The sequence below is a fragment of the Xenopus laevis genome, chromosome 9_10S (genome assembly GCF_017654675.1).
Source record: "Xenopus laevis strain J_2021 chromosome 9_10S, Xenopus_laevis_v10.1, whole genome shotgun sequence".
Lineage (NCBI taxonomy): Eukaryota > Metazoa > Chordata > Amphibia > Anura > Pipidae > Xenopus > Xenopus laevis.
In genome coordinates, this window is record NC_054388.1 from 63,396,858 (window position 1) to 63,417,162 (window position 20,305).

Here is a 20,305-nt window from a genome sequence, read left to right on the forward strand (position 1 = left end):
AAATTTTATGAAAATTCTGTTAAATGAGGGTTCAAACCAAGTAGCTCCAATGAAAATTGACGAAACAGACAGATTTCTCATTGAATTGTTTTACGGTATGATAATAGGTATCATTTAATCATAATAGCACCTGAAATTCCAATGAATGGTTTGTTATCTGGATTCCTTAGGATCTGGGGTTTTCCATAATTTGGATCACCATTCATGCTTAAATATTCCTAAAAACATTTAAACTTACAAAACCCTAACCTCAGTGGATATTTCTTCATACATTTGTATGTTAATACCATCAACATTGTGTTTTCTGATTTTCCACCCAGTCCTTAATAATGTGCATTGTATTTGCCAATTAACATAGTAACATAGTAAGTTAGGTTGAAAAAAAGACACATGCCCATCAAGTTCAACCTTGAGTCTGTATATAACCTGCCTAACTGCTAGTTGATCAAGAGGAAGGCACAAAAAAAGGCAGACCTGTCCCTGGATAAACTTGTACCATAAGCTATCTTCCATAACCTTGTATTCACTCACTTGCTAAAAAGTCATCCAACTCCTTCTTAAAGCTATCTAATGTATCAGTCATCACAACTGATTCAGGGAGAGAATTCCACATCTTCACAGCTCTCACTGCAAAAAAAAAAACCCTTTCGAATATTTAGCCGGAACCTCCTTTCTTCTAATCATAATGGGTGACCTTGTGTCAGCTGGAAGGACCTACTGGTAAATAAAACAATAGAGAGATTATTATATGATCTCCTTTTATATTTATACATAGTTATCATATCACCTCTTACGTGCTTCTTCTCCAGCATGGACATCCCCAACTTGGCCAGTCTTTCTAGCTGAGATTTTACATACCCTTTACCAGCTTAGTTGCCCTTCTCTGGACCCTCTCTAATTCAATAACATCCAGTTTGAGCACTGGAGACCAAAACAAATATTCTAGACAGGGCCTTACCAGCGCTCTGTACAGTGAATAATGCCCTACTCCCTCAAGTCTATTCCCCTTCTAATACAGCTCATGACCTTGTTTGCCCTTGAAGCTGCTGACTGGCATTGCTTGCTACAGCCAAGTCTATTATCCAAGAACTCAAAGGACCTTTTACATTATGGATTTACCTAGTGCAGTCCCATTTTTTTTTTTTTAAGTTTTTATTTAACAGTTTTTTATTTAACAAACAAACATTTGCAATGTCTCACATCAGTACAGTCACTTTGGGTCATATGTACATACTTATACACTTGTATTAAAATGCATAAATCTTATGGCTGTATAAAGGGAAAATCAGATATCAATCACATTCATGTGCATGTTACTGCTGTTTCTGGCAGGTCAATCAGTGCAGTCCCATTTAGGCTATAAGTGTCTTGAATATATTTACATCCCAGGTGCATGACTTTACATAAAACTTACTTCAGGAAAAGGATTTCACAGGAAATAGCTTTCTTGTAAACTACAGGGGTACCTTGTTCACCTTTAAATTAACTTTTAGTATGACAAACATTGCTATTACATCTAAGTAAATTTTATGAAAATTCTGTTAAATGAGGGTTCAAACCAAGTAGCTCCAATGAAAATTGACGAAACAGACAGTTTATCAGTTTGCTATCGAAATAATAGACCCACCAAAGCTTCTAAAAGTTCCAGTATCCACCTCCAAGATTGTGCATTACAAAAAAACAACATTTAGGTGTTGCACCCTTAGGTGCTCTATGTTATACCCATTAAATTGCATGCTATTGACGACCACATATTTGTACGCCCTCTGTCCTGCCAATATGCCTTCCTGTAGTAGCCACTGTCAAGTAAATTAATAAATGGTGAAAAGTTTTTGTTCAACAGCTTCTGTTGGAAAATGGAATGGAAAAGCAATGTTGCATTGTTGGTAAACGAAAACACTTAAACAGCACTATGCTTTCCATTCTAATGCTTGATTAGTTGATAAGAGGTAAGACTATTTTAGGAGATGTCATTAGATTTGTAATTCATTTTTAGTTGCCTGCTTTGGAAAGCTGTTCAGTGCAATAGAAAGTTTTTATAGAAAGTCATATTACACAAAACCTAGTACCCTCAGAATATGCTCTTCTGCCTGTTTACTGTTCTTTGCCCCTCCTACTCCTGGTGAAGCTGTAAGTCCAATTATTTGAGGCAATGGAACCTCTGCCTTTTGCTTCTTGCTGTTTCTAATATTTAGCCTTTTCTGTCTCATGTAACGGATCATAATATTATTGTACACATCATCCTTCTGAGTGTGATGGCATTCATCAATGATAATGAGGGAGAAATCTGCAAGGAAACAACAACAAAAAATTGCTTCATAAATTAAAACTGCCATCATCGTAGTATCAATATTTTCCCATAAGATTCATAGAATGAGAGGCCATTAAAACAGTATACTATATTGAAAACAATATTCTCAGATCAATTTTCTTGCTAAGTCAAAGAAATGTTTGAGAGGTGACTGGCCAAAAATCTTTGGCTTGGGAAAACCAATGGAGCTTGCTTGAATTTCCCATATGAACAGAAAATGTGGCAATAGGTTCTCTATGGTACAATTAATTTGCTTGTGAACCCATCTTACAGGTGTTCTCCAAAATGTGAGTTATGATGAGGAGGACACATACAGTTATAACTGCTCAATCCAATATGGACCTCCAACAGCACCAGTTAATGTACCCATGTTCTTTGTTAATATGATCGTTGCTGTGGTGTTTATGGTGTGCTGCACCCAGGGACATTGCGTTGGCATGGGTGCAGACACACAAAGCAGATTTAGAAACATTCGAGTATGCATTTTCACCACGAAATCTGCTCTGTGTGTATGCACCCATTCCAACTCAGTGTCACTGGGTGCAGATACATATATAGAACTGGTAGATAAGATTCTTGTAGGTAAACATTCTTTATGTTTAAACCACCATTTTGGAGGGTTTTGACAAGTTCATGTTCTATTAATTATGGAATGATGGCATTCATCCAGTGTGACAGATCACCTACTTTATTAACCTGAAAATGAGGCAATTGTTCCAAGTCAAAACAAGAAGGAACTACATCTCCTAAGTACAAGGTTAGTGTAAGGCAAGTATAAAAAAACATTTATCACACAATGAGTTTACCACATTCATGCCAGATAGTTTAACCCCCTCCTCTTCATCTTCGGATGCTTGGATGAGAGAATTTTCCAGTATTTGAGCTGTGCATATAACAACATCATTTAGCTGAACTACATTAGGGAATGCGATCTTCAGCTGGGAATTCTGACTTATTTTAGTCACTTGATACAAATCTTTTAGGAAAGGATAAAACTCTCGGCGGTATTGCTGCTCCACAAAAGGCACCTGTAAGATAAGAAAGATATATTTACTTATTTATTAAATTAATTAATTAAATTAAATTTATTACATTTTTAACACTGGAAGGGTATCACTTTGGAATATTGGTATTAGCTATATGCCAACATGGACACCTAGTAAATTTTTTTTTTTTTAACACCAGTAGAAACACCGACACCCAGTGGACGGGGACCCGTCCTTTATAATAGCAACACTAGCATAAATTAATCTACATTCTCTCAATGGCTGTACATTGTATCTTCTTTGAATATTGTTTTTTGTTTGTTTTGTTTTCTTGTTGATTATTGGTAAATTGTAAAATTTGTAAAAGTAATAAAAATTTAAATAAAAAAAAAAAAAAAGAAAGATATATCACCCACTTTGGGTTTTGTGCAAATAAATGGAATGCATGTCTAACCAAAGGTCGAGCTGCAAATATAAAGGTACACCACAAACTATTTTCCTGATATAAGGTAGAATGGCTTTATATGCTTCATACTTTACAGCAAAGTAATGGAACTGTACCTCCAGCATATCACAACCTGGACACAATGTCCACACTTTCAAATCAAGGGTGTTCTGTGTTATAGTTTTGAAAATTACATTGTTGACAAGTACTATTGCTTTTGCAAGCTGCCCATTTTTCCTTTGCTTACGTAGATGTTCCCGGGTAATGTATACCGCCACTCGAGTTTTCCCACTTCCAGTAGGAAGACATATAATAACATTCTTCCCCTCCAAGGCTGTCTTTGCTACTTCCATCTGGTAATTTCTCAATGTTTTTTCAGGTACTGGAGATGCTCTGCTGATAGATGTATCTTCTTCTTCATCTGCTATATATTGTTATATTGTGTTAGCTTGCACATCTCCATATTGGGAATAAACTGTTATTCTGGTTATTGCTGTTATTTGAAGTTAGCATATATATAAATTCCCTACATGTAGTCTACACGCTACCCCAGCATACTCATGGTTAGAGGCTGCTGTGGGTCCTGTCCTAAAATCCCATTTTGTAATAACAAACACTGGCCAGAAGCTACCTGAGGAGAAGCTATTTTAGCAGCCTATTCTAAATTACTGTAATCTTTACATGAATCTGACTTTTTGTTGTACCCCCTAGCTTTCCAATGTAGGCATCTCAAGCTTAATTATAGATACAAGACCATCTTCTTGTGAGAATCATTCCTACTAGTGCTACATTAGTCACACTTCTAACTGATGAAAAGGAATTGGAAAAGCTATCTGCAATGCTTTGTTGCCTTATGGATACTCTGATATTTCTGGAATACCACTGCCATTCTCCTTCAACCCTTGATAAAATGGTGGAGAATGTAGGAAATTCCATTCCAGCAATATCTGAATTCAACAGCACTGCGGCGGAGGAAGTTTTATGTCGCCCAATAACATAAAAAGTATGTTGATGCTTTAGCTCATTTGTAAATAAGTGTCTCTTGTGCTTTAATTGTAAAAACACATACTAAGGGGTATATTTACCGCCTCTCTCCATTCATTTCTATGGGATTTTTAAAGGCGTATTTATCAGAGTGATAGTGAAAGTTCACCATTTGATAAATATGCCTTTAAAAATCCCATAGAAATGAATGGAGAGAGGTGGTATTTCACTCTAGAAGACTGTAGAGATCTCTAACTTCACTCTTTGATAAATATACACCTATATGTCTGCCAAATGAAAAAGAAACTTTGAAAATTTGGCTAACAAATATTCAAATGTATTGTTTTGCCTTGTACTCATAAAGCCTGGGTGCCCTTGCAATATCTGGTGACTGATCTTCAGTGAGAAGACATGGCCTTGCCTAATACTGACAGGATCAGAAGGATCAGATCTCACTGAATGACAAATGCCTTGTACCTACACAAAAGCTGTCAGCTTCCACTGTGCACTGACATTATCCAGCACGGAGCACACATGGTTTCTTTGGCCTTAGTGATTCATTACTATAATACAAAACAAGGCTGCATCACTGTCACTCCCTGCACCTTGAATTGTACAGAAAGTATCTAGAACATTTTATGTCAATTGTTTTTATTATCCTTTATTTATATAACACCATTATATTCCATATCACTTTACAGAGATTATCCCAGTGGTGGCCAATAAAAGGGCAAGTATGTTTGGGAGTTTTAACTTTGAAAGCAAGTACTTAGTTTTTATTAGCCCCTATGTAAAAAGTAAAATGAAGCAGTACAATTCTTAATAAATCAGATGAAAGTTGAGTGTAGGATTGGACAGACCAGGCATTACTTTGACGTAGTTGGCCATTTTAAATATACAGCAATATATTGACAAATAATCCCTGTTTTAAGGGGAGGGCAGTTTTGGTAGTTTAAGGCACAAAATGTCTCAATGTCTTAAATATATTGATAATGGGTTGAGTGCAGAGGACCTCTTTTATTTGTCTTACAGAGATCATACATTATTCTTATTGAATAATTTATTTAAATGTGAACCACTGATTTTGGCATCCTGGGGAGGGCAAAGAAATATTTTTATGGCGGGTAGTCAGATAATGCAGAGTTATAGCATAATCTGGCAGTGGACATATAACTAATGCATTGGCTGCACAAAGGTCATTTTGGGAGACAGTTTTCCAGCTGTGCAATAGGGGAACTAAAAAATGTGTTTAATACCCTCCCTGATAATTTAATACATAAAGAAGAAACAGACAGATTTACACAGAGCAGGCAGGGTCCTACTGCATTACCCTAGCCATTGGTTCGACAGCTTCCAGCATAAATTTGTAATCATTTACTCTTACTTGCACTTCCCTATGGACTCTTCCCCTTGTCCTTCTATCTGCTACACCTTCCCAGGCCACCTTCTGTGACATGTGTAAACAGCTGTGTAAAATAAATGGCAAACTTATGAAAGTGCGTGATATTTTACACCATGCGAATGACAGATTTGCTGCCATTATTTTACACTGCTTCCGACCTTTGTAAGTTACAGTAAAAGTTGCTCAAAGAAAAAGTACATAAAAATATTACACCGTTTTTTACATGGTGACACCTGGAGATACATGGCAAATTATTCTGCAGTTTTTTTTACACCACATAATACGTCTGTCCCTTAATAATGTTACATACAGTAGGTAGAATTCTAACTCCCAGACATAGAACCTGATCTCGTACCTGATTCGTTGCTGATCTCAAGGCTTTCAATATCTGTGTTGAGATTTAACTCTGAAGCACTTGTGTTCAAATCTGTAAATGAAGTGTAGAGCTCGATGAGCGTCAAAAATTGGTATAAGAAAGTATAAATCATGGCAGTGCTTTGCAAAGCAGTAACATGTGCACAATATTCACCATGGCACAAATAAAATGGAAATATCAAGCCATTAATCCATATCCATAGTTTTGACTGGCGTGATGGACCTGGATTAATTTTTTACAAAAGGTCTTACAGAAACATACATATATATTATTGTGCTTTATTTATATAGTTCACTGTTCAACAGTGCTTTACAGACATTATACATCAGTCCCATTAGTCCCTGCCCCAGTGGAGTTTACGGTCCAAGGTCCCTAGCTAATTAACTTGCCTGTATGTTTTTGGAATGTGGAAAGAAACCAGAATACTTCGAGGAAACACATGTAAGCATGAAAAAAACATGCAACAGTGCCCTGGCTGAAAACTAGGACTCCAACACTGTAATGCTAACCACAGGATTGAGGCTTTAGTGAATTTCACAGTTTTAATTTTTCCTTTTCCAGTTCTTCTTTCCCTTTAGTCTATACTGTTAGGAAGGTAGCATATTGAAAACTTTGGTATCTGTGTAGGCAGCCACTGTGCAAAATGGCAATAAATGTGCACTCTGCTGCAGGGACTAGGGAGGAGGCGGCAGGTGTGAGTTTTTAAAGGTTATGTTTTATTTGCTTTAATAAACATTACAAAAAAGAAAAAAATAATATTAATAAACATGTGAACAGTTAAAACATGTGTCACTGGTCCTGGATTATTTGCTTTCAAATGTTGCAACATAAATTGAGGTTGAATTAACATTGGAAGTCATTACGGGTACAATGTAAAACAAATGTATTACCCGGTCGCATGATAATTTCTTGGTTGCACGCCCGGGCCCATTTCCCACCACAAACTCCATTTGAATCAACATTGGAAGTCATTACGGGTACACTGTAAAACAAATGTATTACCCGGTCGCATGATAATTTCTTGGTTGCACGCCCGGGCCCATTTCCCACCAAGGACTCCATATCTTTTGAAATGTATCTGCTGTGCCTCTCGCTTCATGGGTAAGCTTTATTTTGGGTATAGTTGAATCAACTAGGTTAATCCAGGAGTCCTTTGTGGGAGGGGTGGGTCCTATCCAGTGCATAATCACACATTTTTTAGCATAGAATAATAACGCTCTAAACCTTGCACAGACAGTGGGTACAAGGTGTTCCACTACACCCAGGAGACACACAGTGGGGGAGAGTATATGTGGGAACTCCAAGGTGTTTTTGCTAACGAAGCCATTACTTGCGACCAGTAGGCGTTTATTACTGGGCAAGACCAGATCATGTGTAGAAAGTTGGCTTCTGGAGTTCCACACCTGGGGCAGGTATCGTTGTCCTTCTTACCCATTGCCTTTAGTTTAAGCGGGGTGGTATAGAGCTGGTGGAACACCTTGTATTGTATCAGTCTATCCCTTATTGCTATTAAAATTTTATACATAGTTTCTGTTGCCTCATCCTAGTCATCCTGGGACAGCTCTGGAATGTTTGTTTTCCATCGTACCTGAGCTGTATGGAATGGAGGGGGGGCACTGGCTAGAAGGTTTCTGTAGAGCTTGGACACCAACTTTACCGGTTGTTCAGCTATGAGGGTTTCCTCAATTGTCATTGTGGTAAGGACAAGCGAAAGTGTACCAAACTGGGCCTTAAAAGTGTGCCGAATTTGAAAATATCTAAATAGTGGGAGGTTCTGAGAGGCACATTTGGCTTGAAGTTCAGTATGGGAAGGGAAGGTATGGTTTTGCGAGAGATTGCCCAGATATTTAATGCCCTGCTTTGGCCAATAGAGGAAGTCCTCCAGGTTTCGGAAGTGAGGTAGGTTGGAGTTGCCCCATAGAGGTAGTAAGGGGTTGAGACGAAAAGGTCCTTTCTTAAATATTTTCAACACTTGGGTCCAGGCTCTATGAGGTGTGGAGATGGTGGATGGCAGACTGCCTGCGTCCCAAATTTTCCGATGGGGTAGATTTTTAAGTCCTTCCAATGACTCTATTATATTTGCCTGTAGCACCATATTTGGGTTATATGGGTCCGGGTGGTACCACCAGTGCAGGTAAAACACTTGGGCGGCTACATAGTACAACTGGAAGTTGGGTAAAGCGAGTCCACCATCCTCCCTCTCCGCTGTCAGTTTCTCCCAGGCAATTCTCTGTACTTTGCGGTTCCATATAAAGGGAAGTATCAATTGGTTGATTTTTTTTAAATACTGATTTGGGAATGTAGATAAGGGCATTATGGAGGTGGTATAGAAATTTTGGTAAATAGATCATCTTGATCAGTTTTAGGTGTGAGTTTTCTTAACTGCTGTAGATGACTGACCGTACAACAGCACCATACTAATGTATAGACAAAGTGTGATAGTATATACACACATTTTAAATATATATTCATGAGGTGCCCCTTCAGCAGTTTGTATGAGTGTGAATAGGTGAACAATGTGGGCAGTTTCAGTCTGGGTCTCAGGTGTGAACAGTACAGGGCTTTAGGATGTGAACAATACAGGTGCTACAAGTGTCTACAATAAAGACTTTCATGTAGAGGGCCACACAAGGGGGGTCGTGGACCTCCAGTTGGACAGCCCTGCCTTACAAGAAAAGACCAATTGCTGCAATGTTTAGAAGTCAAATTGTGCAGATGCCGCCATCTACTGGAGCACACTGTGACCTGCAATTTGGGTTAGGCTGAAAATGTTACAAACCATGCACAAATTTATATATACTGGGACACATTTATCAGCAGGTGAAACTGAGCTCTCAAATGAAAGTTCAATTAGGGGATTTGGTAGAGGCCCTGGCCTAGCCACTCGCCAGTAATATACAATTTGAAAAAGATTGACACCAATACCTTAAAAACTGAGCTCAACTCAGCTCACCACAGGTCACCAGAGGGAAAATCTGCTGCTCTCTATTCGCTTATTTGAAAATTTAAGCGCGCATTTATCAAAAGGTCAGCTCCCCTTTCACATTTTCATAAATGTACCCGTAAAAATCCTTCACAAGAACTTCCTATCTCTCTGTTCCCAAAGGCTGTGTCCATGCCAAGTGCAAGTGACTGTTCTGCAGGGGTCAAATGGAACCCCTATAACCATGGTGCAAATGACTCATGTGAGTGTCAGAACATCATCTGATATCCCAGCATATTCAGTGCACCCCCATTGATGGCTGCTTTGATTGCTGCATAGTAGAATAGAAATATAAAACAACTACATCATCTACTGGTCATCTTTAGTAACTGCAGCTTCTTGCCACCAACAACCAAAATCAGAGGCAGTTTTAATGATAAACTAGGGGCACTTTCTCAAAATACATAATTATTTTGTTCATTGAGTTTTTAACAGAAGTGTCTCCTGCTTTTTTCTATTCTCTGCAATAAATCTGAGCCAAAACACTTCAGCAGAAAGTAGAGGTGATTAGTCTCAACTGCAGTTCCACACTTCCACATCTAATGATTCACTACACACTGGCCAACACAGTGTATCGGCAATATTCATTTTCAGACCTGTCCTAGTGATGAACTAACCGATGTCCATGGCATCGGGGCTATTCTGGCCCACCCCCTTGTACTTACATTTTTAGCATTAGGAGCTGCATCACTAGTGCCGAGATTGCATTCTCTGCACTAGAAGAGATTAAATTCTGATATTAAAACCATAATCTTGGTATTAAAGTTACCAGTATCTGATTTTTTCCACCCCTGATAATCTGCAAGATGCTGCCACCTGTAGCAAAAATGTCAACTGGCCTCATGGCAGTAACAAAGTACTTTAAAATGTACAAAATATTGTTATCAATGTATGTCGGCAGTTTCTCTACAGTTTGCAATGCTACATTGTGGGGGTTATTAATCAAAATCGAAAATTCCTGATAATATTCTGAAAAAAACTCAGACCAAATCCGCACATACTTTTTCCCCTTAATTATTTTCCCCAAAATTTCCTGTGCGGGAAAAAAATTGCGAAAATCGAGAAAACTGATTTTTTTTTTCGGATTATTTCTCATAAACCACATAATCTTCGGATTAATGCACGAAACCCAGCACAGATCAGGATATCTTTGGGATTTCTCCCACTGACTTCTACTTGAACTCGGCAGGTCTGAGTTGGAGTACTTTTTTTATTCAGACTTTTAACACCCTCTGGATTTAATAAATTCCGAAAAATTAGAGGCTTTTTTCCACAAAAAAATGTGTTTTCCCCTTTAGAAGGCCAATGAAATAAATTCGGACTTTCATAAATAACCCCCTTATTGTTTTCCAAGTTCCATGGCATAATCACATTGCCCTAATGTTGGCATTATGAAATATTCATGATATTTGATATCTGCATGAACAAGATCCAGCCTCCCTTACCAGACACAGCAGAGCTTCCAGTGAATGAAGTCTCAGCCAATTTGTTTTCACATTTCACATCATTGTTTCCAGGCTCATGATATTTCATGACATCAGAAGCAATAGAGGAATCATCAGCTCCCTCTGCTGTTGGCCTGACACCATTGCCTTCTGTAATAAATCAAAACAGAAATATTCTAAAATACAAATGTTTTATTATGATATATTTTAAAGGGCTCAAAATGAGTTAAAAGAATAGGGCTTGTGCTGAACATACTTTTTCCCTATAGTTTTAATCATGAAAAAAATAATGCTTTCTGTTGTATTTTAAGCTAAACAGGGCAAACAGGGAAGCTGAAGCTCCTCCAACTTCAGAGACACAAATCTTTGCCTTGGGCTGGTACAGAAGCCCAACACATAATGTACAGGTATGAAATCTGTTATCCAGAATGCTCGGGACCTGGGGCTTTCTGGATAACAGATCTTTCTGCTCAACTACAAAATCATTTAAACAATAAATAAATCAAATACGCTGATTTTGCCTCAAATAAAGATCAATTATATTTTTAGTTTGGATCAAGTAGAAGGTACTGTTTTATTTTTACAGAGAAAAAGGAAATAATTTTTTAAAATTTGGATTATTTGGATAAAATGGAGTCTATGGGAGATGAACTTTCCATAATCCCAGCTTTCTGGATAACGGGTTTCCGGATAACGGGTTCCATACCTGTACAACATTTCTGCCCTACTTCTTTAGTTAAGATGTAGTTTTCCTTTAAGGGCAGACACACACTCAGAATTAGTCCCTTCTTCAGGGCGACTAATCTCACGAATTGCCTCCCGCCTGCTAGAATGTAAATCGCAGGATGGCAATCAGATTGCTTTGTTTACTGAGGTCGCCCATAGTTGCCTCACAATGAAACTTCGGGCGACTTCGGAAAACAAAGCGCTCCGAGTGCCATCCCACCGGCGATTTAGACTCTAGCCGGCCGGAGGCAGTTCGGGTGATTAGTCACCCCCAAGAAGAGCCGATTTATCTCCTGGCAACTAAAGCTCTCCGAATCTGAGTATGTGTCTCTGCCCTTAAGGGACCAGTCATGCCCATATATATACAGTATGTTAGTAGTTTACAGTAAATAGGGAAGCCTAATAATTTGAACTTCCTTTGCATACTACAAAATGCTACTAAATAAAACTTTCCTCTTCTCCAAAGACCAGTTGCTGAATGAATGCAACATGATCATCCAATGAGAAACCTTCCTTTCTCCCTGCACTGCTTATACCTGCTCATTATTCAATATCATTGTAATTATAGTTACAAGAATTATAAACAATGTTTCAAGCATTGGTCAGTTACACCATCAGAAGCCATTCTGATGTTTGATGACAGTGTAAAAGTGATAACTAACCCTGTACAGTAAGCTCCCTATGTTAGATAAGAGACATGATCCATAGCAACATGGCAAAGTCAGCAGAATTCTCATTGGAGCAATGTCTGGCATGTGTAATACAGTTCCATTTATGGCCTTCATAAGGGATAGCTTAATTGGAATTTAATGTGACACTGGACGAGTATCTGACCAGTATAATTTGGATATTTACTGGGCAGGGTGTAAAATCAAACAGGCCAATAATTGAACTGGCAGTGCAATGCAGGTCCTCTATATGATCAGTTGCTGGCCAATTGCTTAGAACAACCCAATTTGCCCCACCAAATGGCTGAACAAATACCCAGTTTGTGTCCAGATGAGCATACAGATCTTTACTTACACAGTAAGTACTTACTTCCAGTAAGTAGAGAACATTTTAATCACTCCCCTGCATTTTCATCACTGTCGGCTCCTGTTAAGTAATTAGCAAGCCCTTTCTGACCCATTTCACACAATACAGCCAAAAATTTAGAAAACCAGTCCTGTTTTTTGATGATTCTGTTTAGAAGTTCTCTGCTTCCTTGCTGCTCCCCCTGCTGATCAGTCACATGATTGAGAATTTGTATTTTGCCTGATGAAGGGGCCTTGGTGCTCCGAAAGCTTGGAATGTATTTTTATTGTTAGCCAATATAGGTATCACTTCTACAATACTTTTTGTACTTGTTTGTTTTTTTAATTGTTATTTTTGCTACTGGCTAACACGGTATCACTGTTTTTATTTTGTGCCTGTCAATGCAGAGAAATTGCGGAGCTACTGGCACCACCAAACCAGCAGAGATCCTTTACAATTACAATGCAGTGAGCAAAGTGCAATTGCCATGTTTGTTCCCATAATGCAGCATTTTGTTCATAGAGTCTCTGCTTTGTTGTGGTCATGCACCTGATGCAATTGCAGCCAATGCATTAAAATTGGAGCAACACTGTAGCATGCAAGAGATGCATGTGTCCTATTCTTTCAGCGCAACTGAGCTGCGGCAGATAGATGGAGAAACAGATAGATAGATGATAGATAGATCTATAGAGAGATGATAGATAGATAGATAGATAGATAGATAGATAGATAGATAGATAATAGATAGATAGATAGATAGATAGATAGATAGATAGATAGATAGATAGATAGATAATAGATAGATAGATAGATAGATAGATAGATAGATAGATAGATAGATAGATAGATAGATAGATAGATAGATAGATAGATAGAAGGTGGATAGAAGATGGATGGAGATAAGATTAGATTAGATAGATAGATAGATAGAGAGAGAGAGAGAGAGAGAGAGAGAGAGAGAGAGAGAGAGATAGATAGATAGATAGATAGATAGAAGATGGATGGATAGATGGATAGAATAGATAGATAGATAGATAAATAGATAGATAGATAGATAGATAGATAGATAGATAGATAGATAGATAGATAGATTAGATATATATAGATATATAGATATAGATATATATATATATATATATATATATATACAGACAGACAGACAGACAGACCTAAGCATCAGGAAGTGTACACTCACCACAGTGACATCTTCATTGCTGCAGATGCCTTGAGCACGACATACTTCTGCCGTTTCATTAAGACTGATCTTAGTGACCAGCTCTGGGAATAGGACAACGAGCAATTGTTCGTAGTAGTCACATGCGGCTTCCAGAGAGGGGGTCGGTCTTTCCTCGGACTCGGAGAGGTAGGCTGCAGCCTGAGTGCAAAGGGAGTTTTTCAGAGCCAGCACAAATTCCTCAAACCAGCCAGGGACCTTGCGCCCCTCCTTCACTATGAGATCTAACAGCAGCCTGGCCACTGCCTGGTCCCCACAATTCTTTGCTTTTGTCGCTACCTGCATGTGTATGGCCTGGCCATACACTGAGAGATCCGCTCGTTTGGCGATGTTGTCAAACGAGCGGATCTCTCCCCGATATGCCCACCTTGAGGTGGGCAATATCAGGCTGATCCAATCGTGGGCCCTAGGGTCCATATATATATATATATTGGTGGATAGCTTCTATACTCATAGACATGACTCTACTAGCCCATAAATATTGTTCTAATGAACCATATACACAATTAATTGTATTAATATCAAAATATATAAAAGCCAATTCATAATTAAGGTCAAAAGGCAATCGTGTATGTAAATAAAAAAAATCCAGAATACTTCTCTTTTTGCTAAAAGGCCTGCTAAGACACCCCATCTCATCCATATTCTTACTTTCTTGAAAAGTTGTACTACTGTTATTGCACTGTGCAAAGTCCCTTGTAGCATTACATTTTTTCTACAGCATGTGGATTTTGTATTTGACTTGACTGTTCCCTAATTCTCTCTTTTGGTCTATTTGTACACCCCACATATTGTTTCTGGCACATAAGATATGTTATTAAATAGACAACTGTAGGAGTATTGCAATTAATATATTCCTTGATCCTAAAATTTCTACTTGCTGCTGTTGATTTGAATTCCCTGGAAACTTTCATGTGTTGACAGGTGACAACATCTGCAGCTGCCACACTTATAACTCCCAGCTATTTTCAAGATGCCTTCAGTTTTTATTATTCGTCTCCCTCTTCCCTAAATAAACTACATTTTATAAAAATGTGTATTACAGAAGTAATATAATGCACATGCGCTGAAGTGACGTAATGTGTGTAAGCATCACGTCACTTCAATTAGTGTACAGGCCTTCAAGGTGTCCACTGGTCACCACTCCACTCCAGCGCCAGTGGGAGAGATTTTTTTTTTCTGAGAAAATATATATTTACCATATAGACACTTGAGGACCACCCCCTATATGGTAAATACACCTCTGGCTACAGGGATGATTATTCAATTTCGCACTGGTTTCTGAACTGCAGTTTAATGTGCATCTGAATAAATTAGTAATTAGCCTTGTAGAATGTTTATATATTTTTATATAAATCTGTATATTGTGAGTGAGCCCCTAAGATCAGGTGCACAAATCAACAGCATCCATAGCATTTCTGTGTCCATCCCTGCATATTATCAATAGCTGTAAATACGAATGAAAATAAGTTGTTCTGCTGTGATATTCATTTACTGCCATTAGGTGGCAGAACTATAAAAAAAATATGTCATCAAAAAACAAAGGGTATTAATATGAAGCGGGTCCTCCAGTCCTATGCTGCGATAAAAGCCTCTTCTCATCTGGCTTTCCCCTACAAGCTTGAGCACTGTTGGTAGGATCAGCTACAGAAGCAAGTTGCCAGTAAATTTACAATTGCCTGCATTTTCCCTCCAGTGAAAGAATTTCCACTTTTCAAGAGTCCAATGGCGCTGACCTTTACACCATTCCAGCTGACACTTGGCATTACCCATGGTGATGTTAGGCATACTTGACCACAGTGTGCGTACGTGCGTCAGATTCCATACTATGTATATGTTTTGTATTTATAAGCTTATAAAGTTCCATTCCACTTTTCTTGCGAACCGAAAAAGGCTGAAAGCAGATCATGTGATTATGATGCTCCTGTGCAGTAAAAAGGGAAGTTTGCTCAGCAGTGTTATGTCTTGTGTGTGGATTTCAAAGGCTCATTATATTGCCCCGTTAAAAAAACATGCAGATTTATGAAGAAAGTATGAAAGTTTAGAGCAATATTATGTTACAGGGTAAGAATTGTTTTTGCCCCAATCAAAAGAATTCCACATGGCAGTGTTGGACTGGAGTTCTGTGGGAGCCCCCCCCCCAGGGCCCCAGCTGCCAAATATTGTCCCAACCCCCCTGGCTGCATATTACTCCACAAACACTGCTATATAAGTTTTATACTTCCTTTAACCATACTATAAGAGTTGTATAGTATAGAATAGTGATGTGTAGGGTTGCCACCTGTCCTGTTTTGAACCAAACAGATTCCAAATTTGGAAACCGGGGAGAACTCTCCTAGACTGATGCAGCGATCAGCTAATTGTTGTCATTGTCCTGTCACTGTGATGTCACCAACATGCCTATCCCCCTTTTCCGATGGGAAAAGATAGCAAATCTAGTGATGCGGCCCAGAACCCACAGATCCAATGGGTTTACTATTGGGTTCAGGCTTACTAATTGGCCCTTCAGTGGCAGGGTATTTCATATTTCCTCTTACATATAGTTTGCCCTGCAGTGATAGCCAGGACTTATCAAACAGCTTTGCAGGGAGTCTTACACTGTTTAAATATTTTATTATCTCTTCCAGGCTCTTGCTGGTACAGTCCCTTATAGTCAACAGGACAGTAAAGAAGGACATAAGTACCCTGACATAGATCTGTTTCTGTGGGGTCAATGTGATCTCTGCTGCCCCAATGAACCATTTCTTTATCAACTTAATGGCATGGTCAATGTGTGGTGGGAAGTAGCTCTGTCTTACTTGGACCTCTTTGCCCTACCGCCCTGCAACTAGTCCATGATAAAAGAAGATGCCCGGGACATGACAACATTCCCACAGGGAGCTTGTTCTTTGAGTCAGACCCCCAAAGTTAAATTTTAGAAACATGACACCAAAGTAGGTCACAGGACAGACCATCCCCAAACCTCCCTCTTGCCTCTGCAGGAATGTTACTCCTCTTTTGACTGCATTTCGCCTACTCCCCTAGAGCATCTGGAAGAATAAGCTATAGCAAGTGTCCATAAAGGGGTGGTTCACCTGTAAGTTAACTTTTAAAGGAACTTTTAAAAAATTAAAGCGTTATAAAATAATTAAAATATAATGTACTGTTGCCCTGCACTGGCAAAACTGGTATGTTTTATTCAAAAACTCTACTATGGTTTATATAACCAAGCTGCTGGGTAGCTGTGGGGGCAGCCATTCAAAGCTAAAAAGGGAGAAAAGGCACAGGTTACAGGTAAGCCTTGTAGTTTACAATGGGATTCTACAGAGCTTATCTGTTATCTACTGTGTATCCTGTGCTTGAATGGCTGCCCCCGTGGCTACACTGCAGTGTGTTTATATAAACTATAGTAGTCTTTCTGAAGCAAACACCCCAGTTTTACCAGTGCAGGGAAACACTACATTATCTATTTATCTATAAAAACACTTTCATTTTTTTTGGTGTTATTGTTCTTTTAATATGTTATAGAATGGCTTTCTCTAGAATTGCTTTCTCTAGTGTTTCAGTCTGGCAGCTCAGTAATCCAGGATCATTCTGAACTGTTAGAATTTACTACATTTAGTTGATACATTTCTCAGCAGCAGTGTCTGTGAAATATTAGTAACTGTTGTATCAATTCTAACAGCTGCCTTTAATGACTTTTAGGGATTCTGCTCAGCAGGTCTAAAGATAACAAATGTATCAACTAAATCTATTAATTTAAATCAGTCATTTAAACCAGTTAAAGACACCCCCTCCCAGACGGCGACCACCCCCTCCTTCCCAGAGCTGCTTTAAAAGGTGAAAAACGGTCACAAATAGAAAATAGAAAGTAATTGGAAAAAGTCGTTATTTCTGGCGAACTATCTGACACTAACTGCATTGAAAAAAGTGTTTGAAGGCAGGGCCGCCATCAGGGGGGGACAGGGGGGACAAGCGTACCGGGCCCAGGCATGAAGGGGATGCCCGGCAGCGCTGCATTTTTTAAAGATCCGGGCCCCCCTTACGAGCGCCCGAGCTATACGTCTTGCCTTTACGTTGCCTAATGTGGAAGTGCCGAAAAGCCGATGCGCCGAAAAGACCCGAAGTCATGAAAACAGCCGAAGCCCAAGTCCTGAAGCGGTGAAAAGACCCAAAGTCACGAAAGGAGGCGAAGTTGAAGTACTGAAGCCATGAGTTCAATTCTACTGAACACCAGTTTGTGTGGTTTTTTTTAATCCCCTGGCCACCAATGTATTATTTTAATATTCTATAGGCCCCTGCCACCAATCTTTTTTTAAAACATTTTTTTTGGGGCCCCAATTTTTTTTAACTTGTAAGGGGGCCCCTGCTACCAATGTTTTTTTTTGTTTTTTTTTTACAAAAAATAATTTTTTGGGGGGCCCCCAATGTTTTTTTTTTTTCAAATTTTTTTTTAGTTGGGGGCCCCTGCCACCAATGTTTTTTTTTAAAAAACATTTTTTTTTTAATTTTTATTTTTTTGGGGCCCTGACCATCAATAGTTTTTTATAACTTGTGTCGGGGGGGTTACTTTTTTAGCGCTGATGTCTGTGTGGTCTTTCAACTGCGATGTGGAGTGGGCGGGATATGGGGTGGAGCTTGGGCGTCAGTGTGGGCAGGGCCCCAAAAATTTTGTTGTATGGGGCCCCGTGATTTCTAATGGCGGCCCTGTTTGAAGGTGAACAACCCCTTTAAATCAAGGCATAGTTGCTAGGGTAATTAGGACCCTAGCAACCTGACTACTGAAATTGCAAACTGGAGAGCTTCTGAATGATAAGCTAAATAACTAAAAAAAAACACAAATACATAAAAAAAATTAAAACCAATTCCAATTTTTCTCAAAATAACACTCTCTACATCATATTAAAAATTAACTCAAACGTTAGGTTAATGCTCTGTCCCTTGAAATGCTCCTATTTTTTCTAATATGACCACATTTGTGGGATTCAGTGCATACCCACCAAAGCTGAGAAACTCTCCTTGTTTTAGTTAACCATAATAAAAGAATTTGCTGCATTCCATTCATCATTCAGTGTCTATTCAACACATGTGCAGACTGTAGCAGGGTAGACATTACCGCCTGTAAAATCTTAGCCAAATCTGTGACTCAGTCTGTGCTAGTCAGTAAACCATTGACAATGCATAGCAGGGCTGGACAGGAAAGAAACAGAACCAGTAAGTGAGGAATTACACTTGCCCATGCATGCGGAAAAAGTGACCAAAACTTGTACTCTCTGGTTCTTGTATACAAACGCTGGTTCTAAGCAGGCTATGAGCACACAAATGCCACCTTGTTCTAAAGAATGTTCAGTGCTTGTGTATTATTATTTCCAGTGAAAGGCATCCTCCCCCTACATCAAAATAGTTGCTCTTTCACACAACCCTTTGCTAAACACAAATACATATCTTGTTTTTCTGTGCTATGCTTTTGCAATTAACCCAAAATCTTTGTTTTTGTACTGCATTGTATTTTTACATATTTCAGTGCTTCACTCAAACTTGTTGAATCTATAAAAAAAAAAAAAAATCTGACAATTTTAACAACAGAGGGACATTTGCACCTATTTTCTTTTGCACTTTGCCCCATAGATTGTAAATTAGCCCAAGAGATTGTCAGTGATTATTTCAAGAGAGCATGTTCCATTTTACTTAAGGCTGAATTGGCCCAAGCCTATTGCTGCTACCCTCTCTAACAGACACATTCATTTTTGTTTATTTGGAGCACTTCTGGCTACCCTATTCTAGGCACAGAAGCCTAGGGAGCATTGTAGATAAGCCTGCTGTACAAACATTGTTGCAAATTAACTAATTAAATAGTTTCAGTTTATAAAATTCATAGCAAGTGGTTACCTTAAGAAAGGTCACAGTCTAGTTTGCACTTTAAAAGAAGTGTGTCACCTAGTGTTTTTATACTTTGACTTGCTGTAGCGTATTTTTTTATATTATTTTTTTGTTTTTATATGGATACTCCATGTCGGCTCAGAGCTCATCATGCAGCTATGTCATCAAGTGAACAAAACTGCACGTGTGAGCTCAGACTGGGAATCTACAACCTGCCTCTGAGCTCTATCATCTAGCACTGGGTGCTGGGCATAGGTTTCCGACCGTAGCAGACAGAAAGCTGGTTAGTTGTTAAAATGTTGGTTACGCAATGGTGTAAAGCTGGGCATATATATAAGAAGATCCTCCATGGAAAATCTTGCTTGCTCTTCCTACCCCTTTTGCTGCCTATTTCAATTCACTTCTATAAGCGCATTAAACACATTTTTCTATCTGTCCTTACAATGTTTTCAGTGTGAGAACATGAAATTTGTTTTACAAGATGTATGTCTGGCAAATAATATATACATCGGAAAATTCTATTGCATCTGTAGTTAGTTT

The 20,305-nt window shown here is 38.7% G+C and overlaps 1 pseudogene; it reads right to left on the bottom strand.

Annotated features, from left to right (window-relative positions):
- Positions 1–1,208: 1,208 nt before the first annotated feature.
- On the bottom strand, positions 1,209–14,191 carry LOC108702266 (annotated as a pseudogene).
- Positions 14,192–20,305: the final 6,114 nt, after the last annotated feature.